Genomic DNA, 24,137 nt, shown 5'->3' with positions numbered 1-24,137 from the left:
TTGACATCCCAACAGGAAGAAATATCTTCACCCTATTCATTGGTTGGAGGTGAGTGCATGTCCACCAATGTTGGTTTGGAGGATTAGGGCATTACACGAGAGACCAGAGTTGGCAAAATTGGAAAGAAGCCAACAAGACACAGAAAAAAATCATCTTATTACCTTAATGACCAACATCACCTTGAACCGCAACGGGAGAGGTCAGGAGGCGACATTCAGAGCTTCTCCCTGCCTATTATTTGTGAGGGCTCCCTTTATACATAGAGGTAATGTTTCCAGCATAGTTACAGTTGGGAGGGGCAGTGCTCTAGGGAAGCTGATACATTTTGGAGTAAGTTGAAAAATTCTTTTTTAATTTTTCACTTGACCAGCTTATGTCTTTCTAAAGAAAAGTACACAGTCAGCACTGCCTGATTTTGTCACAGTATCGGTTATTGATTTGTGATGCTTGCCAATTTTGGCAGGTTGCCATATTAACAATCTCCCACTCATTGCGATGCACATGTTGAGAAGATAAGTAGCACTACATGTTTCTCTCATGGGAGTCTCTTGTTGTTAAGTATTTGTGTCAGGAGCTGCATCGATTATGCTGTTATTTACTTTTTTCTCATTTCCTCCAGTCCCTGGGAGATGGGTTCCTTCAGTCTATTTATAGCTCTTATCTGTGCCACGTGAGCAGGATTGGAGGAGGTCACCACTGTCGATAACCAGCACAGCAAGAATTAGACTCTAAAAAACATAACAAATAGAACCTGGATGAAATGGTTCTGCACCTTATCAACCTCCAGCTGACCCAATAATCAGGCTTTGATAGTTTTCCTCTTGTGGGTCTGGCAAATTCAATCCTAACTCAATTGACCTATCGCTGGAACTAAAGAACTGTCAGTTATTTGAGCTTTACTTTGCACAACATAAGGGAGAATTCATCACATGCACAGCAAGGGGGTGTCATGCTTAAAGGAAGTGTGAGCTGGGATGAGGGCTTTTGCAAATTGTACATGTGCTTCATTGACCTGCACTCTCTTCAATACTGACTCCTGACTGGCACAGAGCTGAAAGAGATTAATGCATCCATATATTTCCCTTGTTTATTTTGCTGCCAACTCTCGTTAATGCCTTTCGTATTATTTAGTGTTGTTCCGATCTAGCTAAAGTCAAAGAGTATTAATTTTAAATCTGGTGTCTGAAGCAGCCCTAATTTTAATTGCTGTCTGATTGATGTTTCCTGAACTTAAAGCAGTGTCCAGATTTTCTTAGAGATAATGGGAACTGCAGATGCTGGAGATTCCAAGATAATAAAATGTGAGGCTGGATGAACACAGCAGGCCAAGCAGCATCTCAGGAGCACAAAAGCTGACGTTTCGGGCCTAGACCCTTCATCAGAGAGGGGGATGGGGGGAGGGAACTGGAATAAATAGGGAGAGGCGGACCGAAGATGGAGAGTAAAGAAGATAGGTGGAGAAGGTGTGGGTGGGGAGGTAGGGAGGGGATAGGTCAGTCCAGGGAAGACGGACAGGTCAAGGAGGTGGGATGAGGTTAGTAGGTAGCTGGGGGTGCGGCTTGGGGTGGGAGGAAGGGATGGGTGAGAGGAAGAACCGGTTAGGGAGGCAGAGACGGGTTGGACTGGTTTTGGGATGCAGTGGGTGGGGGGGAAGAGCTGGGCTGGTTGTGTGGTGCAGTGGGGGGAGGGGATGAACTGGGCTGGTTTAGGGATGCAGTGGGGGAAGGGGAGAATCTCCCCTTCCCCCACTGCATCCCTAAACCAGCCCAGTTCATCCCCTCCCCCCACTGCACCACACAACCAGCCCAGCTCTTCCCCCCCACCCACTGCATCCCAAAACCAGTCCAACCCGTCTCTGCCTCCCTAACCGGTTCTTCCTCTCACCCATCCCTTCCTCCCACCCCAAGCCGCACCCCCAGCTACCTACTAACCTCATCCCACCTCCTTGACCTGTCCGTCTTCCCTGGACTGACCTATCCCCTCCCTACCTCCCCACCCACACCTTCTCCACCTATCTTCTTTACTCTCCATCTTCGGTCCGCCTCTCCCTATTTATTCCAGTTCCCTCCCCCCATCCCCCTCTCTGATGAAGGGTCTAGGCCCAAAACGTCAGCTTTTGTGCTCCTGAGATGCTGCTTGGCCTGCTGTGTTCATCCAGCCTCACATTTTATTATCCAGATTTTCTTTTCCTTCATTCGTTAATGGGATGAGGACATTGCTGGCTAGACAGCATTTATTGCCCATTCCTAATTGCCCAGTGGGCAGTTCAGAGTCAACCACACTGCTGTGGGTCTGGAGTCACAGATAGGCCAGACCAGGTAAGGATGGCAGTTTCCTTCTCTAAAGGACATTAGTGGACTAGATGGGTTTTTCTGACAATCAACAATTGATTCATGGTCATCATTAGACTGTTGAGTCCATCTATACACAGATGATTTGGAGTTGGGGCTAAGTGTGGAGTGTCAAGATTTGCAGATGACACTAAGATGAGTTGTAGAGCAAAGTCTGCAGAAGACACTGAAAGTCTGCCGAGGGATATACATAGTCTAAGTGAGCGGGCAAAGATCTGGCAGAGGGTGTACAATATTGATAAGTGAGAGGCCATCCATTTTGGTAGGAATAACAGCAAAATGGACTGTTTTAAATGGTAAAAAAATTGCAGCACGCTGCTGTGCAGAGGGTGTCCTTCTGCATGAATCGCTGAAGGTGGGATTGCAGGTGCAGCAGGTAATTAAAAAGGCAAATGGAATTTTGTCTGCCATTGCTGGAGGGATGGAGTTTAAAAACAGGGAGGCTATGCTGCAGCTGTATAGGGTCCTGGTAAGGCCACACCTGGAGTACTGTGTGCCGTTTTGGTCTCCTTACTTGAGAAGGGGTATACTAGCACTGGAGGGGGTGCAGAGGAACTTCACTCTGTTGATTCCAGAGTTGAGAGGGTCGGATTATGAGGAGAGACTGAGTAGACTGGGATTATGCACAGTGGAATTCAGAAGAATGAGGGGAGATCTTATAGAAACATATAAGATTATGAAGGGAATAGATAAGGTGGAGGCAGGGAGGTTGTTTCCGTTAGCAGGTGATAGTAGGACTAGAGGGCATAACCTCAAAATGAAGGGAAGCAAATGTAGGACTGAGGTCAGGAGGGACTTCTTCACCCAAAGGGTTGTGAATCTGTGGAATTCCCTGCCCAGTGAAGCAGTTGAAGCTACCTCACTGAATATTTTTAAGACAAGATAAAATTAAAATAGATAAATTATTGAACAGTAAAGGAATTAAGGGTTGTGGTGAGTGGGCAGGTAAGTGGAGCTGAGCCTCAAAGATCAGCCATGATCTTATTAAATGGCAGGGCAGGCTCGAGGGGCCAATGGCCTACTCCTGCTCCCAGTTTTTAATGTTCTTATATGTTTATTGAATTTGAATTCCACCATCTGCTGTGGCGAGACTTGAACCCAGGTCCCCAGAGTTTTATCTGGGTCTATGGATTAGCAGTCGGGCAAAAATGCCACTAGGCCACCACCTCGCCTAGGTCCGGTGACCTGTTCTGGTCACCCACTTATAGGATGGGTATTATTAAGCTGGAGCGGGTTCAGAAGAGATTTACCAGGATGTTGCAGGACATGTAAGGCTTGAGAAATAAAGAAAGGTTGAATAGGTTGGGACTTTTTTCACTGGAGCATTGGAAATTGAGAGATTATTTTATAAACTTCCATAAAGTTATGAGAAGTATCAATAAAGTTAGTGGTAGCTGTCTTTTACCTAGGATGTGGGATTTCAGGAGTAGAGGACACAACTTTAATGTGAGAGGAAAAAGATTTTAAAAAGACATGAGGGGCAAATTTTGTTTTGCACAAAGAGTGGTGTGCGTGTGGAATGAACTCCCTGAGGAAGTGGTGGGTGTGGGTACAATTACAACATTTAAAAGACATTTGGATAAATACATGAATAGGAAAAATTTGGAGGGATATGGGCCAGGATCAGGCTGACGGGTCTGCTTTAGTTTGGGATTATGTTCAGCGTGGACCGAAGGGTCTGTTTCCATGCTGCATGACTCTGACTCCATAGCTGTAAGGATTCTCTCTCTAACCTTCTCTAACTCTCTTTCCACCTACAACGTCCAGCGGATTGTGATTCCATTCCCAGTGCACAGACTTGGACACCAGATCCAAGCTGATATTCCCAGTTCAGTGCTGAGGGAGAAGAGGTGCTGCTTTTTGAATTAATTATTGAACTGAGGCCCCACCTTTCTCCACTCTCCACAATGCATTCACATCTTTTGCATCCACAACAGTACTCAATAGGCCAACAGCAGTCTAATGCTCATGGTGCAGTAATAGTGTCTGTACCCCAAAGCCAGGCACTCTGGGTTAAAATCCCAACTGCTCATTAGGTGTGCAATAGCATTGTTGAACACGTTGATTAGGTAAAATCAGTTAATGAATAAAGGGCAGGGCTTGGTGTAAGAGGCCCGAGAGAGAGTTTGGGAATTTTTCTTGTGATGCACTGGTAGCGTCCCTACCCCTGGACTGGGAGGACCAAGTTCAAGTGCTGCTCATGAGGTGTGCAATAACATTTCTGAACAGGCTGGTTATTAAAATAGGTACAAGTTCAACATCACCTGCTTGCTCTTGTATCCTCTGTCCCTATTAATAAAGCTGAGGATGCAGTATGCTTTATTGACAGCTCTCTCCACCTGCACCCCTTTTAGACTTGTATTGCCTATTTTAAACTGTCTTTCCATGTTCTTCCGCATCAACTCACGCCTCACCTCACACTGTGCAGCATGACCCGCAGTAACAGTTGCAAACCCACAAGTGCCAGGCAAAGACCACCCTCAACAAGGGGGAATCTAGCCACCTCCCCTTAAAACCCAGGAAGGGTCACTCGATCTGAAATTTAACTCTGATTTCTCTCCATAGATGTTGCCAGGCCTGCTGACCTTTTCCAGCAATTTCTATGTTTTGTCTCTGATTTACACCATCTGCAGTTCTTTCGGTTTTCATTATTTTTGGCAAAACTTGCTTGTTTGATTCGCGCAACATCCACCCCCTGAAGCATTCACTACCAATGCGTACTATCAACAGAATATATCACGCTCTGCAGGAAACTCTGCTGGCTCCTGCTCTCTCATTAGACAGAGACTAGCGGTGGTACCTTAATCTGAGGGTCACCACACCTCAGGCAAAGAGAGGGTTGCAAAGCAGAATCTGTTCACAGCGAACTCTGCTAGTGTGGGAATAGAACCCACACTATGGGGTCACTCAGCATTGCTATCCAGCCAATTGAACCCCCCCACCCCCCCAATCCATATGCAATGTCTAAGGTTCTTTGGCATTGCTTTCCCATCACACAACCTCTACCAACTAGAAAGACAAGGGTTGGAGACGCAAGTGAACACCACACCCTCGCTTTCTCTAAGACACAGCCCATCCTGTTGTAGCACATTCTCTCCATTCCTTCACTGTTGCTGTGCTAAAATCCTGAGGATCCTTCCTAAAGCTCACCATGGGTGCACTTCCACAGAAGCGGCTGCCATGATTCAAGAAGGTGGCTCACCAGTACCTTGGAGGGGCAACTAAGGATGGGCAGTAAGCATTGGCCCAGCTAGTAGCACCCATATCCCAGAAAAGAATGTTTAAAAAACCTCTGAAATGACGTTGCTGGAGATTAAATTAGCATTGGATCCAATATATTCAGCGTAGATCAATAATACTCCACAGATGACAAGCCTATGGTCCCAACAGCAGAGAAATCAATAGATTGCATCTCAAAATTGATAAACTATTTGATCTCTGTGCCTATTCCTATCCTCTGACTTGCACTATCATCATTTATCAATTATTCTCACAAGCCTTTCACAGACAGAATTGACAATTTTCAGATGCTTCTTTTTCCAGTTATGGTTTTGTTATTTGGTATTTGCTCATCTATTGCAGTGGTGAATGACAGAATATTCCTCCTGAGATAAAACTATTTGGTCCACTGCTCTGTGAGCTTTTAGAAAGAACAATCTAACCAGTCCTGTTACACTTTCCTTATAGTCCTGCAATTTCTTTTCTCTTTTGCAAGTTACATCTTTTGAAATTTAATTTGCTTCTGCTTACATTTTTTATTTAATCTTGGAATGTGGATAATCCTGGGTATGACCCATTCCTACAATGTCAGTGGGTCAGAATCCTGGATATTAATGGCAAGGGTAGTATCTCCTTCTCCAAAGTTGCTGAGGAATGAGGAATAAATTCTGAAAACAAGAAAATCCAAATTCAGCAAAGGTGGGTGTTGATGATGTAGAGGCTGTCAAAGAAGAGAGATTGGGAAAACTGAGCCTCTATCCTTGAGTTTCAAAGAATGAAAACTCACAAAATATTTAAAGGGATAGACGGGTTAGATGCAAGTAAAATGTTTCCCTTGGTGAAGCTGTACAGAATGAAGGGAGCACCATTTGAAACAGAGAATATCACTTTGGTCTGAGATCAGGACATTGTTTTTTACTCAGAAGATTGAGAACTTTTGAAATTCTTTATCCCAGTGGGCTGAAGGTCAGCCTTTGAGTTTGTATAAGATTGTGGCTGGCAGCTTTCTGATTACTGGGGATGGGATAGGGTTATAGGTATGGGGTGGATACAAGTCTGAATATTCAATTAGCCATGATCTTGTTGAATTACAGGTTTGGCTGTATGGTCTGAATAGACTACTTCTGTTTCTATGTTTCAAGCAAACGTCTGGGTATAGTGACAGTCTTGGCAGTATTAATCTGTAACCAGGGATAACACAGTGTGGAACTGGAGGAACACAGCAGGCCAGGCAGAGATCTTTTTTTCTGAAGAAGGGTCCCAACCCAAAACATCAGCTTTCCCGCTCCTCTGATGCTGCCTGGCCAGGTGTATTCCTCCAGCTCCACACCATTATCTCTGACTCCAGCATCTGCAGTTCTTGCTATCTCTTAATCTGTAACCAGTTGGCCTGCTGTGTTGGTACTAGGCTGATTTGCTCAGTGGATTAGCCGTTTATGTTCGAGGTTGAATATTCTGGGATTAATTCTCTCTTCGGCTATGTGGGGTCAAATTTTAACCTGTCTGGCAAACAGCAGGGAAGGCATCAGGAAGGGCAGGAAGGGAAGATACCTACCATCTCAGAAATTCAGTTTATTGTCAACATTCCCAGCCTGCCATCTGTCAAGGTAATAAATTATTGATGTCTCAAGAGCCTCATCAGCTCCAGGCAAGATGTGAAAATGCCAGCCAGCTAACTGGTAAACCAGCAAGGGCAGGACCATTAGTTTGCAGGGCACTGAGTCCATCAGTCTGCACTCATTGATGTGAGATCAATGGACTCAATGTCAAGCAAGGCGATAGTGTCTGAGTGCCACGTGCCTAGCTTAACTTTTGATTTCCTATCCCCATCTGCCCATGACCCCCTCAGCCCAGAAACCCTCCTCACACAATACCTGTCTGTCCCTTCACTGCCCCTCCATCGAGGTCAGGGGCTGGGAAGGAGTGTGTGGGAGGAGGTGGAAGGGGTGGGGGAGTAGATGGACAGTTCCCACCATGGCACAGCGAGATGTAGCCTTGCATCGCTCTGGTATGGGATACAGAGAGAGCTGTTGGAGGGGCGGTCTTTCAGGGCAAGATGTTAAATGAAGCCCTATTGGCCCTTTCAGGTGGATATAATAATGCAACCATGAACATAGAAAAGTACAGCACAGTACAGGCCCTTCGGCCCACGATGTTGTGCCGTGGAATAATCCAATCCAAAAATAAAATAACCTAACCTACATTCCCCTCAATTCACTGCTGTCCATGTGCATGTCCAGCAGTCGCTTAAATGTCACTAATGACTCCGCTTCCACGATTATCACTGGCAAACTATTCCATGCGTTCACAACTCCCTGGGTGAAGAACCTCCCTCTGACATCTCCTCTATACCTTCCTCCTAACACCTTAAAACTATGACCCCTCGTGGCAGTCAATCCTGTCCTGGGGAAAAGTCTCTGGCTATCGACTCTATCCATGCCTCTCATTACCTTGTACACCTCGATCAGGTCACCTCTCTTCCTCCTTCTCTCCAGAGAGAAAAGTCTGAGCTCAGTCAACCTCACCTTGTAAGACAAGCCCTCCAGTCCAGGCAGCATCCTGGTAAACCTCCTTTGCACCCTCTCCAAAGCCTCCACATCTTTCCTATAATAGGGTGGCCAGAACTGGACACAATATTCCAAGTGTGGTCTCACCAGGGTTTTGTAGAGCTACAGCATAACCTCGCGGCTCTTCAACTCGATCCCCCTGTTAATGAAAGCCAAAACACTATATGCTTTCTTAACAACCTTATCCACCTGGGTGGCAACTTTGAGGGAGCTATGCACTTGAACACCAAGATCCCACTGTTCCTCCACACTGCCGAGATTCCTGCCTTTAATCCTATATTCTGTATTTAAGTTCAACCTTCCAAAATGCATCACTTCGCATTTATCCAGGTTGAACTCCATCTGCCATTTCTCAGCCCAGCTCTGCATTCTGTCAATGTCTCGCTGAAGCCTGCAATAGCCCTTGTTACTATCAACAGCACCTCCAACCTTTGTGTCATCAGCAAACATACTAACCTATCCCTCAACCTCCTCATCCAAGTCATTTATAAAAACTACAAAGAGCAGAGGCCCAAGAACAGAGCCCTGTGGGACACCACTCAGCACTGACCTCCAGGCAGAATACTTACCATCGACAACCACTCTCTACCCCCTGTCAGCCAACCAATTCTGAATCCAGACAGCCAAATCACCCTGTATCCCATACCTCCTGACTTTATGAATGAAGAGCAGCTGAGTTTGCTTGGTGCCTCAATCATAAAGCTTCAGCCCAGAGTACCAAGGTAGAGGATCTAACCTTTACCACATTGCAGCTTATGGCAGAAGACTGTACCTAAATTAACTTCTGTCATTTACAACAGTCATATTGAGAGGACATGAGGTTTCAGAAAGTGTATAATAAATGCAGATTCTTCATTCTGCTCTTTGAACATAAATAAGTCGATACCAGCAGTAAAGGAGTCTCAATGCATATGTTAGGAATTCACTCATTGGTATTTCTTGATCAGAAGTGACTTACCTATCTTAAGAGTGAGATCTGCAGACTAGCAATTGGGGTTAGATTTACAATGTAACATCAGAAAGCCTGCACTTGGACAATATTCCAAGCCCCTACTGTTACAACGAGATCCCAGCCAAGGCCCCCCCGATCTGTTAGGATTCCAGCCAGGTTACATCATACTAGTATGCTACTGGTTGATTTGGAATTTCTCATCTGTTTGCAATAAGGTTAATTTGAAACACATCCCTTCCCTTTTGCTATGAACATGTTAACTTATGTTTTAAAAAGGAGCTAATTTAGCCAGGTTTTCTTGAATTAACACATAAATAGTGCATTTATTAACTACTACACACGAGAAAAAATAGTAACACATTACACATACAGACAGATTAAAAATAAGAGGTGAGTTCAGAAAGATAAATTTTAAAAATATATGCAATCAGTCTCTGAATTATTTGTGAAGAGTGGATAGTTAACAATGAACATTGAGGCTACTGGGAATATTAACATTGATAATTAAACAGCTGGCTTCACAATCCTCAGATTTGCTGATTGGTTGAGATTCTGTCGTCCAGACGCCCTTCAGCTACAATTGACTTCCAGCATTCAATGTGACAGAGAGTTGACCTTTCTTTTTCCTTTTGTCTACAGCCTGCTGAAGGCCAGCACTCAATGACAGCCTTTACCTGCATTGTAAGAGCAACTAAATGATAGTTCTTCAACTATGATCTTCTCAATACACCAATGTTCAAACCCAGGTTGGCACAGGCAATACGCTCAATCCCCAGCAGCACAGCCCAGTTGAGTTGAAATTGGTTTTTAAACCTCTGTTCTTGTTTGTGACATAATCCATCTTCAACACTCAGTCCCTACATTGGCAGTGCAAGTGACAACAGTATATCGTGCACTGCAAATGCACTGCAAAGCTTCACTAAGAATCCTTCATCAACACCTTCCAAACCCAGAACTACTTCCACCCAGAAGAACAAGAGCAGAGCTATGGGAATATCCCTTCCTGCAAGTTCCTCTCCAAGCCATACACCAACCTGACTTGGAAATTCCTCCTGTTTCACCTTCCTGAAAATGGGAATCACAAAGTTGTTGCGGTGATGAATGACGTCATTCAGCCCTTTGTGCTCATGAGATGAGCATCATTAGTTTCCTGTACAACTCCTGTTTTATCCCCACACCTTTGCACATTGTGTTTTATCCAGATAACCATCCAATGCCTGATAACAAAGTGTGGAGCTGGATGAACACAGCAGGCCAAGCAGCATCTCAGGAGCACAAAAGCTGACGTTTCGGGCCTAGACCCTTTGTGCTCCTGAGATGCTGCTTGGCCTGCTGTGTTCATCCAGCCCCACACTTTGTTATCTTGGATTTTCCAGCATCTGCAGTTCCCATTATCCCCGATAACCATCCAATGCCTTCCTGAATACTTCATATGAATTGCACAGGTTTGAATAGGCAGCTCATCACTACCTTCTCCAGGGTATTTAAGGATGGCCAACAAATGCCAGCAACACCCAAATTCTGTAGAAGATTCAAAGTTACTACCTTGTTGATGCAATCTCGGTGCACACAACAAACGTTTAACCGTTTATGGTTAAACGGCCAGATGAAGGATATTGCACCCAATCCAGCACAAGGTACCCCAAGTCCCCAATGACTATAAAAAAAATCCTTTCAACACTCACTGAGTATGCAACTTTCAAATCTCATGCGGCTTGCCCCTACTAGTAGCTGAAAATCCAGCCGATTGAGCTCATACAAAGCTTGGCAGCTGGGTCTCCACTCAGAATGATAGATTACCCTGGGATTAACATCTTATTTCACCATGAAAGAGGCTCCACTTAACCTGATTCACTAAATAATTTGGAAGACACCTTTCCCAAAGGGGCCATTCCCTAGACTGCAGCCACGTTATTCAACGCTCTTGATAGCAATGGGACTTCTTTTGCAGCCCCATGCTCTGACATAACCTGACCCACCTGGGGCTGCGTTCATTGTGAGATCCTGCTGCCAACTCTGAAACCGCTTAAGAGCAAAATAGCCAAAACTTTGCAGGAGCGGGGAACCCTTTATGCACCAATCTTTTTGCAGGTAACAAGATAAGATGATCTGTCGGTTTAGAAGATACCCAGATGATTCCTGTCTTTATGGACAGGGCCATTACTGAATCACATATTGCTGCAATGCAGAAGGAGATGGCACTTCAAATGAGTTACATTACCCAATGCCAATATCCTCCTTTCCCTCATACACGCTATTTCTATCAAGTTAACCATCCATTTCATGTCTTGAATACCTCAGTTGAACCTGCCTCCACCACATTTCCAAGCCATGTGTTCCACACCCGAACTACTCGCTGAATGAGAAAGATTCTTTCCATACCGTTTGATACCAAGGCATTTGATAAGGTTCCCCATGGCAGGCTGATGGAGAAAATGAAGTCACATAGGGTGCAGGGTGTGCTAGCTAGATGGATAAAAAACTGGCTGGGCAACAGGAGATAGAGAGTAGTAGTAGAAGGGAGTTTCTCAAATTGGAGACCTGTGACCAGTGGCGTTCCACAGGGATCTGTGCTGGGACCACTGTTGTTTGTGATATATGTAAATGATTTGGAGGAAGGTGTGGGTGGTCTGATCAGCAAGTTTGCAGATGACACTAAGATTGGTGGAGTAGCTGATAGCGAAGGGGACTGTCAGAAATTACAGCAGAATATAGATAGACTGGAGAATTGGGCAGATAAATGGCAGATGGAGTTCAATCCGGGCCAATGCGAGTTGATGCATTTTGGAAGATCAAATTCAAGGGCGAACTATACAGTAAATGGAAAAGCCCTGGGGAAAATTGATGAACAGAGAGATCTGGGTGTTCAGGTCCATTGTTCCCTGAAGGTGACAACGCAGGTCAATAGGGTGGTCAAGAAGGCATACGGCATGCTTTCCTTCATTGGGCGGGGTATTGAGTTCAAGAGTTGGCAGGTCATGTTGCAGTTGTATAGGACTTTGCTTTGGCCACATTTGGAGTACTGTGTACAGTTCTGGTTGCCACATTACCAAAAGGATGTGGATGCTTTGGAGAGGGTGCAGAGGAGGTTCACCAGGATGTTGCCTGGTATGGAGGGTGCTAGCTATGAAGAGAGGTTGAGTAGATTAGGATTATTTTCATTAGAAAGACAGAGATTGAGTGGGGGCCTGGTTGAGGTCTACAAAATCATGAGGGGTATAGACGGGGTGGATAGCAAGAAGCTTTTTCCCAGAGTGGGGGATGCAATTACTAGAGGTCATGAGTTCAAAGTGAGAGGAGGAAAGTTTAAGGGAGATATGCGTGGAAAGTTCTTTACACTGAGGGTGGTGGGTGCCTGGAACATGTTGCCAGCGGAGGTGGTAGACGCAGACACATTAGCGCCTTTTAAGATATATTTGGACAGGTACATGGATGGGCAGGGAGCAAATGAACACAGGCCCTTCGAAAATAGATGACAGGTTAGACAGAGGATCATGATCAGCGCAGGCTTGGAGGGCCGAAGGGCCTGTTCCTGTGCTGTAGGTTTCTTTGTTTTTTGTTCTTTGTTCTACCATCCTTTATGCACATTGATTTAAATCTATGCCCTTCCATTCTTGTTCCTTTTACAGGAGCAACAGTTTCTCCCCACTTACCCTATCCATGATATTGGAATCCTCAGTCAGATCTCCTCTGAACCTTCTTCTCTCCAAAGAGAACATTCCCAATGTGTTCGATCTATTGTCATAATTCAACTCACCCCATAAATGTTTGCGAAGCCAAGGAGAATCTACGGATTTTTTAAGTGGCTCTCAGGAACCAATTGCATGACTCCAGCCTTCTATTTCTGAGAGCTGCACTTGTTGTTGGTGGGGATAGAGGCATGGGTGATCCACACCCTGCAGTTTTCCATTAAATTTGTAGCACTGGATCATGCATACAGTTTATATGGAAAAGTGAGGGGCCATTTTCTCACGTTTGTGGGATAGTGTACACTATTAGTAATGTGTGTTGATGTAGAGATTTCACTTAGAACTAGGAACAAGCCTTCCAAGGATGCTTTCTCCCCCCCTTATTTTTATGGTAAAAGGTAGTTAATAAGGGAGAGACAGGAGAATTAACATATCCAGTCTAGTGATCTATCTTCACTGGACTTCAAACATTGACTCTCCTTTCTCTCCACAGATGTTACATGCTGAGCTTCCACAGGAATGTCTCTTTTTGTTTCAGGTCTTCAGCATCTGCAGTTCTTTATTTTGTTATAATAAGGTTCTTGTTCAGAACAGGTGGACAGACTCACCTCTCAACAACTTCAGTATGGTGTCACAAAACCAATACTTTCCAGAGTGCAAGCACCATCCACTGAGGATACAATGAATAGAACGTGCCATAATTTATAATGTGGACCTTGGTATGCAAATGCGTGAGGGCAGCAGCACAGGTAGATAAAGTGGTTAAGAAGGCATATGAGATACATACCCTTTTCAGCCACGTCATTGAACACAACAGCAAGGAGGTTATGATGGAGCTGTATATAATGTCAGTTATGCCCCAAAGTTGGAATACTCATTGGATCTCTAAAATGCAGCAACAGGCCATTCAGCCCACCTAGTCTGCACTGATCCTTCAAAGAGCATCCCACCCAGATCTAGAACCTCACCCTATCCCCATATTTCCCATAGAACAGCCACCATCTTGCATATCCCTGGACACTATGGAAAATTTAGCCTGGCCAGAGTCTGAGAGTCATTACCAAAGTGGTGTATGGTACCATACTTTGATGAAACAGAAAGATTTTGTATCCCACTGCCCAACCCACTCAGCTTCTCCTACTTCCTGCAAGGTCCTCTTATTGTTGTTTTCTTGAGTTTGTTCATTAATTTCCGACACCTTTACAAACAAAGTAACAAACATCTCCGCCCAAGAAAACAAAAGCTACATAAGAAAGAATGTAGATAACACAGTGTGGAGCTGGAGGAACACAGCAGGCCAGGCAGCATCAGAGGAGCAGGAATAACACAGTGTGGAGCTGGAGGAACACAGCAGGCCAGGCAGCATCAGAGGAGCAGGGATGTATCTGTGTTTCTGAGTTGGAGTATCATCTCAAATATTTGAATTAAATGTAAACTTGCCTGCCTTCCCTTTTCAGGAGATAAAAAAAGCCATAGTGAAATGTCAATGAATCTTCTGTAACCTGTTAAAAAAAAACAGGCAAATTCATTGAGTAAAAACAGAAATCAATGTAAGGCAGACAATGAACAGAAGGATTCTGAACTTAATGAAAATTTGCTGTAGCTGATTGTCAAAGGAGCTTTACTGACAAGACTTGCTGTTTGAATTAATGTCACCCCATAAAATTGCCTGAACAATGATTAATTATTATGCAATAATGATTGAGAGTGTAAGCATTTGTACACTAATGGGCTTGAAATACTGAGAAACCTTATTTACATTAAATTGACTGTGCAAGTATCTCTTGTTGACTGGTTCAATAATCCTGACAACTCATTATTCTAACTCAGTTCACCCGACATATACCATTTAAATACTTGTAGACACAGGATGAACTGAAATTTCCTTCAAATTACCATTGTGAAGTCTGAATCCATGGTTGTTGATTCCACTCCAAATTCTGTTGTCTAGCTACTCACTCTAGACTTCTCCCGACAATGGTTTGGGATGAAGCTGACCTGTGGTGACATGTTTGGATTCAACCACATGTCCATGCCTTCACCAAGACCATTCAACTCCACATAGTCTCAGCTCATCCTGAGATCCTCAGTCTTGTTTCCATTACCTCTAGATTTGTCTATTCCTATCAGAAAAAAACACTGTGGGTCTTATGGCAAAGGAAACTTTGGAATAGCTCCACCCGATGATTTATGAGTGACTGTTCCTGAGAGGAGCCAATCAGCTCTAAGTTGTTCGTTCTACCATTTTACAGCCTACAGCCATGTGATATAAACGTAGCTACTATCTCTTTGGAGATAAGGTTATTTCTCATCTCAAAAGAAGCTGGCCATTCTTAAGCTAATGTAACCTGTTGGCTCAGTATTAGGTAATAAGATATTTCTTGTCAATCCAGCGCATGCCTCTTCTATGCAGAATTAAATGTGGTTCATCCTTCACCGCATAATACTCATAAGTCTCTTTACCAGATTTAGTGGCAAAATGTCCAAAGAACATCTTGATGTAAAAAAGTGCTCGCTGCTCACATTTTATTTTACAAAAGATCTCTTACATACTACCTTCCACAATTCAACTGCCATGAATTAAATACCCCATTCCCCTATCATCCCTGACCTTATACTGGCTCCTAGTCATACATTGTCTTAGTTTTAAAATTCCCTTCAGTTGCAAACCCCTCTTGGTCTTGTTCTTAACAATCTCCATAGTCTCCAACTGTTATATGGTTCTGCGAGATACCCGTGCCCCTCTTAAGTCTGGCCCTATGTGTATCCCTGATAGTAATTACTCCACCATGAGTAGCTGTGCCCTCATTTGCCTGGACTCCCAAGCTCTGGAATGTTTTACTACAGAAAAACTCTTCCTAAAAGAGGGTAGAAGTTGTTCGTTGGGGAAATCAAACTAGAATACTAAACATGCGGTTTAATTTATTAACTCACTTGTCATGAACTGTCAATATGCAATAAAGAGAAGTGATGATGTTATCATGCTTTAAGCCATATGTAATGTCTGTGGCTCACTTGATAACATTTTTACTGCTGAAGCAGACGGTTGCAAGTTCAATTCATAGAATCCTTACAGGACAGAAAGAGGTCATTTGGCCCGCTGATTCTGCACTGAAGAGCATCCCACCCTAACAACCCTGCATTTCCCATGGCTAATCCACACACCCCTGAACACTACAGTCAATTTAACGTGGCCAATCCACCTAAGCTGCACATCTTTGGACTGTGGGAGGAAACTGGAGCACCCGGAGGAAACCCATGCAGACACGGGGACAATGTGCAATCTCCACAGGAATCAAAGATAGCAAGAACTGCAGATGCTGAAGTCAGAGTCAACACAGTCTGGAGCTGGATAAACACAGCAGGTCAAGCAGTATCAGAGGAGCAGGAAAGTCGACGTTTCGGGTTGAGAGACTTTATAATCTCTTGATTTTTCATCAGGCTCGCAATCTGAAACATTGACTCTCTTGCTCCCCTGATGCTGCCTTGCCTGCTGTGTTCCTCTTTCTTTAGCGGTATAACCCAATATGTTAGGCTTCACATTGCAGGAGTACATTTATCCCTAGCATCTGATTAGGTTTCTGGAGTCTAATATTAGTATTTGTTTGCTAAACGCATGTGGTAAGTTGGTTGGACCAAGGAAACTGGATCTGTTGCTGCGTAAATCAACAGAGCATTAATCCGTTTGATGAATTAAAGAATGATCATAGCAATTCTTTTTAATGAGTCAAAGTTGAGGACGTTGTGAGTGAAATAACTCCACAAAGGTCAGTATCTCGTCACTTTATTCACACATGCACAGTTTATGACACTGACCTAGCTAGCACAGAGCTGGCTCCTTGAGTAGGCAGAACACCTGACACTCCTATTTATATGTGTCAGCCAGGCCTCCCTGATTCAACCAGATTAACAGCCCCAATCAGGGAACTCATATTCTAAGAGATATACCTGGCCAACATTGTTCTAATCACAGCAATGAGCTTACAGCTTCCCATTGTTCAATCAATTGTCAAAATGTTGGAACAGGAACAGTTCCCCCATACCTGACCTATGATCCTATTAGATTATAACTCATCTAAGCCTGTTATGACACAGATCAGTCATTATCTTATTGAATAACACAATAGACTTAAGGGCTAGTAGCCTTTTCTTCTTCTTATCTTTCTAGATTTCCACATTCCTTTAAGAAGAAGGATTCCTATTATCATATTTAAGAGGCCAAGTGCCAAATTTATGCAGTTTTCTCATTAAGAATCACAAACCTGTCAAAAGGAAATATATGGCAGTGAAATGATGGCTGAGAAGGTTTGATATAATTGGCCGAATTTGATCAATTTGGGTGGGATGGTAGGGAGGGTGTTAAATATAATCATGTCCTAAAAGCCAATACAAGATGCAATTCCTTTTCTGAGAATCTGAATATATAAATCTTAGAACTTAACAGCACTAAAATAGACCTCTCAGTGCATTGAACATAAGACAGTGTGTTTCCAAGCACTACCCAATTAGTTCCAGCCCTTTCCCTTTCGGCATTGGCCCTCAAACTTCTCTTATTCAAGGACTTATCCAATGCTCTTTTTTTCACCTCCAGGCAACACACTTCAAAATATCCACAACACTGGGTCTTATGTGATATCTCCTGTCTCAGAGTCCTAGCAAGAAATAGACATGGAAACATGTCAGTTTTAAAATTACAGCTAGCTAAGTATCTCGTTGGGAGTGCGGTTGATGAGGGACAGAATTAATCTGTCAGAAATAGCTAGAATTAATCATTCCAGGGTGCAGGTTAGTGTCTGTGTTGCTGGGAGAAGTAGCTGGAATAAACAAATAGAAAAGTGAGGAAGAGTCTGCAATTCCAATTAATTTTGGGGATTGGTGAGTATTTAGGTAGAACTTTCCCACAAGATGTTAATTGTGCACGGTTCATGATTGTCAACATTTTTCAGAGCCTGGAGAGTAGAACCGGAGGGCACGTTGGAATTAAGGCATGGCTTGTACAACTGTACCTGCATTTAGTAAGACCCAGATAATTGGTGCATGCCACATGCCCAGACCTCTGGCATGGGCTTCTGTGAGCAGCGAAAGCTAAGAGTCAGACAGTTGCTTCCTCTGCCTTACAGAGTGGTTTTGATGGATCGAGTGGCAGTTCTCTGTCCGGCCATGCTTACTATCACTGATTAGGGAGAGGAGGCAATGTTCGGAAAATATATATGACAAGAGCACAGAGCAATGCTGAAACTCCATTTCCCATTTTACATCCATTATCTTAATATCTTGCCGGAAATCGCGCAATACCAGGTTATAGCCCAACAGGTTTATTTAAAATCATGAGCTTTCGGAGTGCTGCTCCTTCTTCTTGTAAAGCCCTGACTTCACCTGACAAAGCAGCTGCACTTCTAAAGCTTGTGATTTTAAATAAACCAGTTGGTCTATAACCTGCTGTCCTGTGATTTCTGACTTTGTCCACCCCAGCCCAATGCCAGAACCTCCACATCATTAATATATTGCAGTCTGGGTTTCAACAGGAGGGGTCCTTTTAGTCCCTGGAGCCTGGTTGGCCATTCACAGAAACTGTCTGCATCCAAACATCCTGTCTCCTTATCCATCTAGATTTTGAAAAATCAGTAAATATCAGATTTGATATTAATAACAGATCGAGTATCAATTGTCATTTGCAGAAGAGAGTTCCAAATTTCAACCTGCCTTTGAGCCCATAAATATTTCCTCATTTCATTCCTGAAATCATTGGGTCCATTTTTGTGACCAGGACCTTAATCTTAGGCTCCCAAAGTAGCCGAAATGGTTTCTCTCTACTTACCCTCTCCATTACCTTAATTTCTTGAAAACATTTACAAAATCACCCCTCAATCTTCAAAGGTCCAGGCACTGTATAACGATAGTTTATTTATTCTCTTTTTGTAGTGTAACCATTTAAGTTCTGGCATTGTTCTAGTAAAGTCAGCCTCCACTCCTTGGAGTCAGATGTATCCTTCATAAGGTTTGGCAATATAAAAGAATATTTGACAGAGTCTGAAGTCAGTGAATTATTCACAATCACTCATTATGTACCAGCAAAAAGTAAAATCTGTCTTATTATTCCGATCACATTGTAATCATATTTCCACTATGGCTTGAAAAACATACACAATCCTGTAGGGATGTTAATCTTTGATGTAAGGCTCACAACTGCAACACATTTCTGACAGAGTTTCTCTGGAACATTCAATCCCTTGGCTCCATTACAATAGGCTCCCCTTTCCCTTTTGAATTGGTAGTAATATTGGCGAGTGACAGAGGGCAGGTTATTAAACTGAATATGGTAAATTAGTCGGGGAATACAGAAAATAGCAAGTGGTGACGAATGAAGAGGTCTGCTTGCAATGTCAACACAATCACCAGATGGATGTGAATCAAATAACATCACAATTTCAGAACAGGTTTTAAAAGATTAACTTGAGTCAGCGAGATTGGGAAAGAAATCATCACAGCTCGATAAAACATTAGAAATGGAAATGTAATGGGTCTAGTATATCCTTCACAATTAATATTAAAAATGCAGGACTTTGTTTAAACTGAGCCTAGGACTTGCTGCCTGTGATTGCTGGATGCGCATTGAACACATTCTGTGCGATGTTGATATGTTTCTGTGGCATTAACCAGTGTGCGTTAGATGAGCGTATCAGATTGACATTTGTGAATTTGTGATGGCATCAAATTGTAGACGACACCAGCCCTTTCTTCCCGATGAACACCTCACTTACGGTTCTTACAAATTAAATAGGAGGCTGTATTTTTCAGCTATATAACTGACTTTGTGAATTGATATCATCAGCTCCATCACCAATACCATTTTTACTTCACCCATTAGATGCAGGTGATGCCAGCTGTGCCAACATTTATTGCTTGAACCTAACTGCTCTTGAGAAGGCGACCTGCCAACTTGAATTGCTGCAGTCCAAGGAGTAGTACTGACCCAGTGATGTAATGTTAGTCCAGAGCCCCAGGTAAAGTTCTGGGGACCTGGATTCAAATCCTGCCATGGCAGATGGTGGAATATAATAAAAATCTGGAATTAGAACTCGAGTGAAATGCCATCTGGTCAACTAATATCCTCTAAAAGAAGAAACTCCCATCCTTATCTGATCTGGCTGACATGTGACTCCAGACCTGCAGCAATGTGGTGGACTCTCAGCTACCCTCTAGGCAATTAGGGATGGGCAATAAATGCTAGCAGAGCTAGTGCCACCCTCATGAATAAAATAATACAGTGTAGATAAACTGACAATGCATTAGGGAGGGAATTTCAGGATATTGACCCCGTGACAGGGAAGGAACGGCGATATATTTCCAAGTCAGGATGGTGAGTGGCTCGAAGGGGAACTTACAGGTAATGGGGTTCTCATGTATCTGTTTCTCTTGTCCTTCCAGATGGAAGTGGTCGTGGGTTCGGAAGGATCTTTGGTGAATTTCTGCAGTGCATCTTGTAGACAGTAAACAATGCTGTTACTGAGCATCACTGGTGAATGTGGTGCCAGTCAAGTGGGCTGCTTTGTCCTGGATGGTGTTCAGTCTCTTGAGTGTTGTGGGGCTGCACCCATCCAGGCAAGTGGGGAGTATTCTGTCACACTCCTGACTTGCGCCTGTGAATGGTGGACAGGCTTTAGGGGCATGGAGGTGAGTCACATGCCACAGCATTCCTAGCCTCTGACCTGCTAATTGAAGACGATGTTTTATTTTGCAGTAAGATATTGATTTTCTCAACAGACAATTTTATTTTCCTCCCTTGCTAGTTCAGTGGTGACTATCACGGTGTCACCATGTTTGCTTCTGAATCAGAAAGTTATATTTTCAACTTCCACTCCAGAAACTTGAGCATAAAATTGAGGGAGAGCTGCACCGTCAGAGGGTCAGTACTGAGGGAGCGCCGCACTATCAGAGGGTCATTGCTAAGGGAGTGCTGCACTGTCAGAGGGTCAGTGCTGAGGGAGCGACGCACTGTCGGAGGGTCAGTGCTGAGGGAGTGCCACACTGTCAGAGGGTCAGTACTGAGGGAGCGCCGCACTATCAGAGGGTCAGTGCTAAGGGAATGCTGCACTGTCGGAGGGTCAGTGCTGAGGGAGTGCCGCACTGTCGGAGGGTCAGTACTGAGGGAGCGCCACACTGTCAGAGAGTCAGTACTGAGGGAGCAACGCACTGTCGGAGGGTCAGTACTGAGGGAACGACGCACTGTCGGAGGGTCAATACTGAGGGAGTGCTGCACTGTCAGAGGGTCAGTACTGAGGAAGTGCCACGCTGTCAGAGGGTCAGTGCTGAGGGAGTGCCGCACTGTCAGAGGGTCAGTGCTGAGGGAGCGACGCACTGTCGGAGGGTCAGTACTGAGGGAGTGCCGCACTGTCGGAGGATCAGTACTGAGGGAACGACGCAATCTCAGAGGGTCAGTACTGAGGGAGTGCCTCACTGTCAGAGTGTCAGTGCTGAGGGAACGATGCACTGTCGGAGGGTCAGTACTGAGGGAGCTCCGCAATCTCAGAGGGTCAGTACTAAGGAAGCGCCGCACTGTCGGAGGGTCAGTACTGAGGGAGTGCCATGCTGTCAGAGGGTCAGTACTGAGGGAGTGCCACGCTGTCAGAGGGTCAGTACTGAGGGAGCGACACACTGTCAGAGCATCAGCACTGAAGGATTGCTCTTGATTTCCAATTTCTCTCGAGGAGTTGTTATTTTCATGAAGTCCTGTAGTCAGTACGGCACAGATATCCCTACAGTGCTGTGAATAAGGGTATGAAGGATTTTGACGGTGAAGGATTGGTGATATAGTTCCAAAGCATGATGACGTATAATTTGCAGGCGTTAATGTACCGCATGCACCTGCTGCCCTGTCGTTTAAGGTGGTAGAGATCGTAGGGTTGAAAGTTGCTGTCAAAGGAACCTGGGTAAATTACTGCAATGAATCTGGTCCACTTCTACTCTGTTTCTGTGGCGTGTTGGTGGTGGAAAGGGCGAATGTTTAAAATGGTGGGTGAGATGCTGCTGTGTCCTGTATGGTATTGAGCTTCTTAAGTGTTGTTAAAACTGCATTATTTCAACATTTTCATCCGCTACATTTGCACAGATCGATACAATGGAGTTAAAAATAGCTAATCCTACTGTGTGTCGGTTCTGTCAATCTCCAGTGGACCCAGAGGGCTCTAGCCTTCATCTTATAGGTAGCGACAAGCATGTTGTAGGCAGACCCGCTGCCCTTTTCTAATGCTATGTTTTCCCAATGTTTTTAGGTGTAGATCATGGCTGGTAGGTCTTGCTGATCACTGATCTAAAGCATGCAGCCACTGTTTTATAAAGCTCCTTATCATTGTTTGCAAACCTGTTACTTCAAAGAAGATTACAAGCTCAGAAAGCCCATCACCTGTGAACAGGTCAAACCACTGCAACTTAGAAAAGATTTCAGCAGAGATTCGCCAGAATATATCCAACAGTTAGATTATGAGAAGAGATTGCATTAATTTAGGTTTACATCCTCTGGAATGTAAAAGATTAAAGGGTAATCTGATTAAATTACTTCGGATTTCAAAAGGAATTGCCTAGTTTGGTGTAGAGAGACTGCTTTTTGGGGGGGCGGGGTGGGAGTGTGGGAGAACGAAATGAAGTAGAACTAAAGCCAGGCCATTCAGAAGGTCCGAAGCATGTATTCATGTATAAATAACACATGTGAGCTTGGTTAATTGCCAAAAGACTGTAGGAAACAGCAGGACTGGGCCATTTGCCCCACTCAGTACTTTCTGCCATTCAATGAAATCAGGCTGATCCAATAGCAGCCTAGATACTTTTTCATTTTTTTATACAAATTAAAAATCTAGCTCATTTTAAGTCTTTAATTTTTTTGTTTGCCTGCCAAGCAGATATAGAACCAAGTAGTCTGTCCCCACATGCCTCGAGATGATGACAGTGGTATCTGAGGAGTGGGAGGTGTCAATGTGCGTCTTCAAACCTGTTCTGTGACTCATGACTGAACAATTTCATAACACGACCCAGGTTAACAAAGTGTGGGGCTGGATGAACACAGCAGGCCAAGCAGCATCAGAGGAGCAGGAATGCTTCCCCTCCCCCTTTTCTGATGAAGGGTCTCGGCCCGAAACGTCAGCGTTTGTGCTCCTGAGATGCTGCTTGGCCTGCTGTGTTCATCCAGCCCCACACTTTGTTAACCTGGGTCGTGTTATGAAATTGTTCAGTCATGAGTCACAGAACAGGTTTGAAGACGCAAATTGACACCTCCCACTCCTCAGATACCACTGTCATCATCTCGAGGGCATGTGGGGACAGACTACTAACGCTGCCTTTGTCATCATCCAAAATTGCAGGAGAGGTAGATGAACTAAATTAGGGGAAGATCATGTTATTAAAACCTTGCCGACTACAGTTATGAGCTGCGGGCATATCCAAAGGGAATTTGCTCCCTGTCTTCTCGTTTGGGCAGCACGGTGGCTCAGTGGTTGGCACTGCAGCCTCACAGTACCAGGGACGCAGGCTCGATTCCCACCTCGGGCGACTGTCTGTGTGGAGTTTGCACATTCTCCCTGTGTCTGCGTGAGTCTCCACCGGGTGCTTTGGTTTCCTGCCACAGTCCAAAGATGTACAGGCTAGGTGAATTGGCCATGCTAAATTGCCCGTAGTGTTCAGGGATGTGTAAGTTAGGTGTGTTAGCCACTGGAAATGCAGCGTTACAAGGAGAGGTAGGGGTTGGATCTGGGTGGGATACTCTTTGAAGAGCCGGTGTGGACTTGTTGGGCCAAATGGCAGGGGTGATGTGATAAGGGGAAGATGTTTCTGTGGGCTGGATGTTCACTAATTTAAGAACATATTATATAGCCATTGGTACCTGCAGAGGAGTAGGAGATTTTTTTTTAATGCTGCTTTGCTTTGGGAATATACTGTCCTCATCCACAGTGGAGCCAGATTTAGGAGTAATGTTTGAAACGAAACTGGAGAAATGCTTGATGAGACAAAAAAAAAATTCAGAGCTCTGGTCTAACAAGGGAGTCTAAGGTTTTTGGAAGTTGGAGTTGAGACCACAATGAGATCAACCAATTTCTTAACGAATGAAGGAGCAGATTGGAGGGGCCAAATGGCCTACTTATGCTCTTAGCTCACATGAAAGATAAAGAGATAAATGGAAGAAATTGGATAGTAGTGTCTTTGGTTGTATTTAAGGTAGACAAACAGGTAGATTTTTGTCCAATAAGGGAAAGGCTATTGAATGGAGGTGCGGTCTTGATGGGCCGAATGGCCTACTCTTGCTCCTGTATCTTATGGCTTTATTATAATGGCCTCTTTCTGTGCTGTAGCTTTCTATGGTTTCATGTG

At 44.1% G+C, this 24,137-nt stretch overlaps 1 protein-coding gene across 3 annotated transcripts in view; it reads left to right on the top strand.

Annotated features, from left to right (window-relative positions):
* kcnd3 (potassium voltage-gated channel, Shal-related subfamily, member 3) overlaps positions 1 to 24,137 on the top strand; it is a 374,364-nt gene that overhangs the window by 144,106 nt on the left and 206,121 nt on the right. The window lies entirely within an intron of this gene.

This window comes from Stegostoma tigrinum, chromosome 21 (assembly GCF_030684315.1).
Source record: "Stegostoma tigrinum isolate sSteTig4 chromosome 21, sSteTig4.hap1, whole genome shotgun sequence".
In the NCBI taxonomy this organism is placed as follows: Eukaryota; Metazoa; Chordata; class Chondrichthyes; order Orectolobiformes; family Stegostomatidae; genus Stegostoma; species Stegostoma tigrinum.
This window is presented reverse-complemented; position numbering and strand designations above follow the sequence as displayed.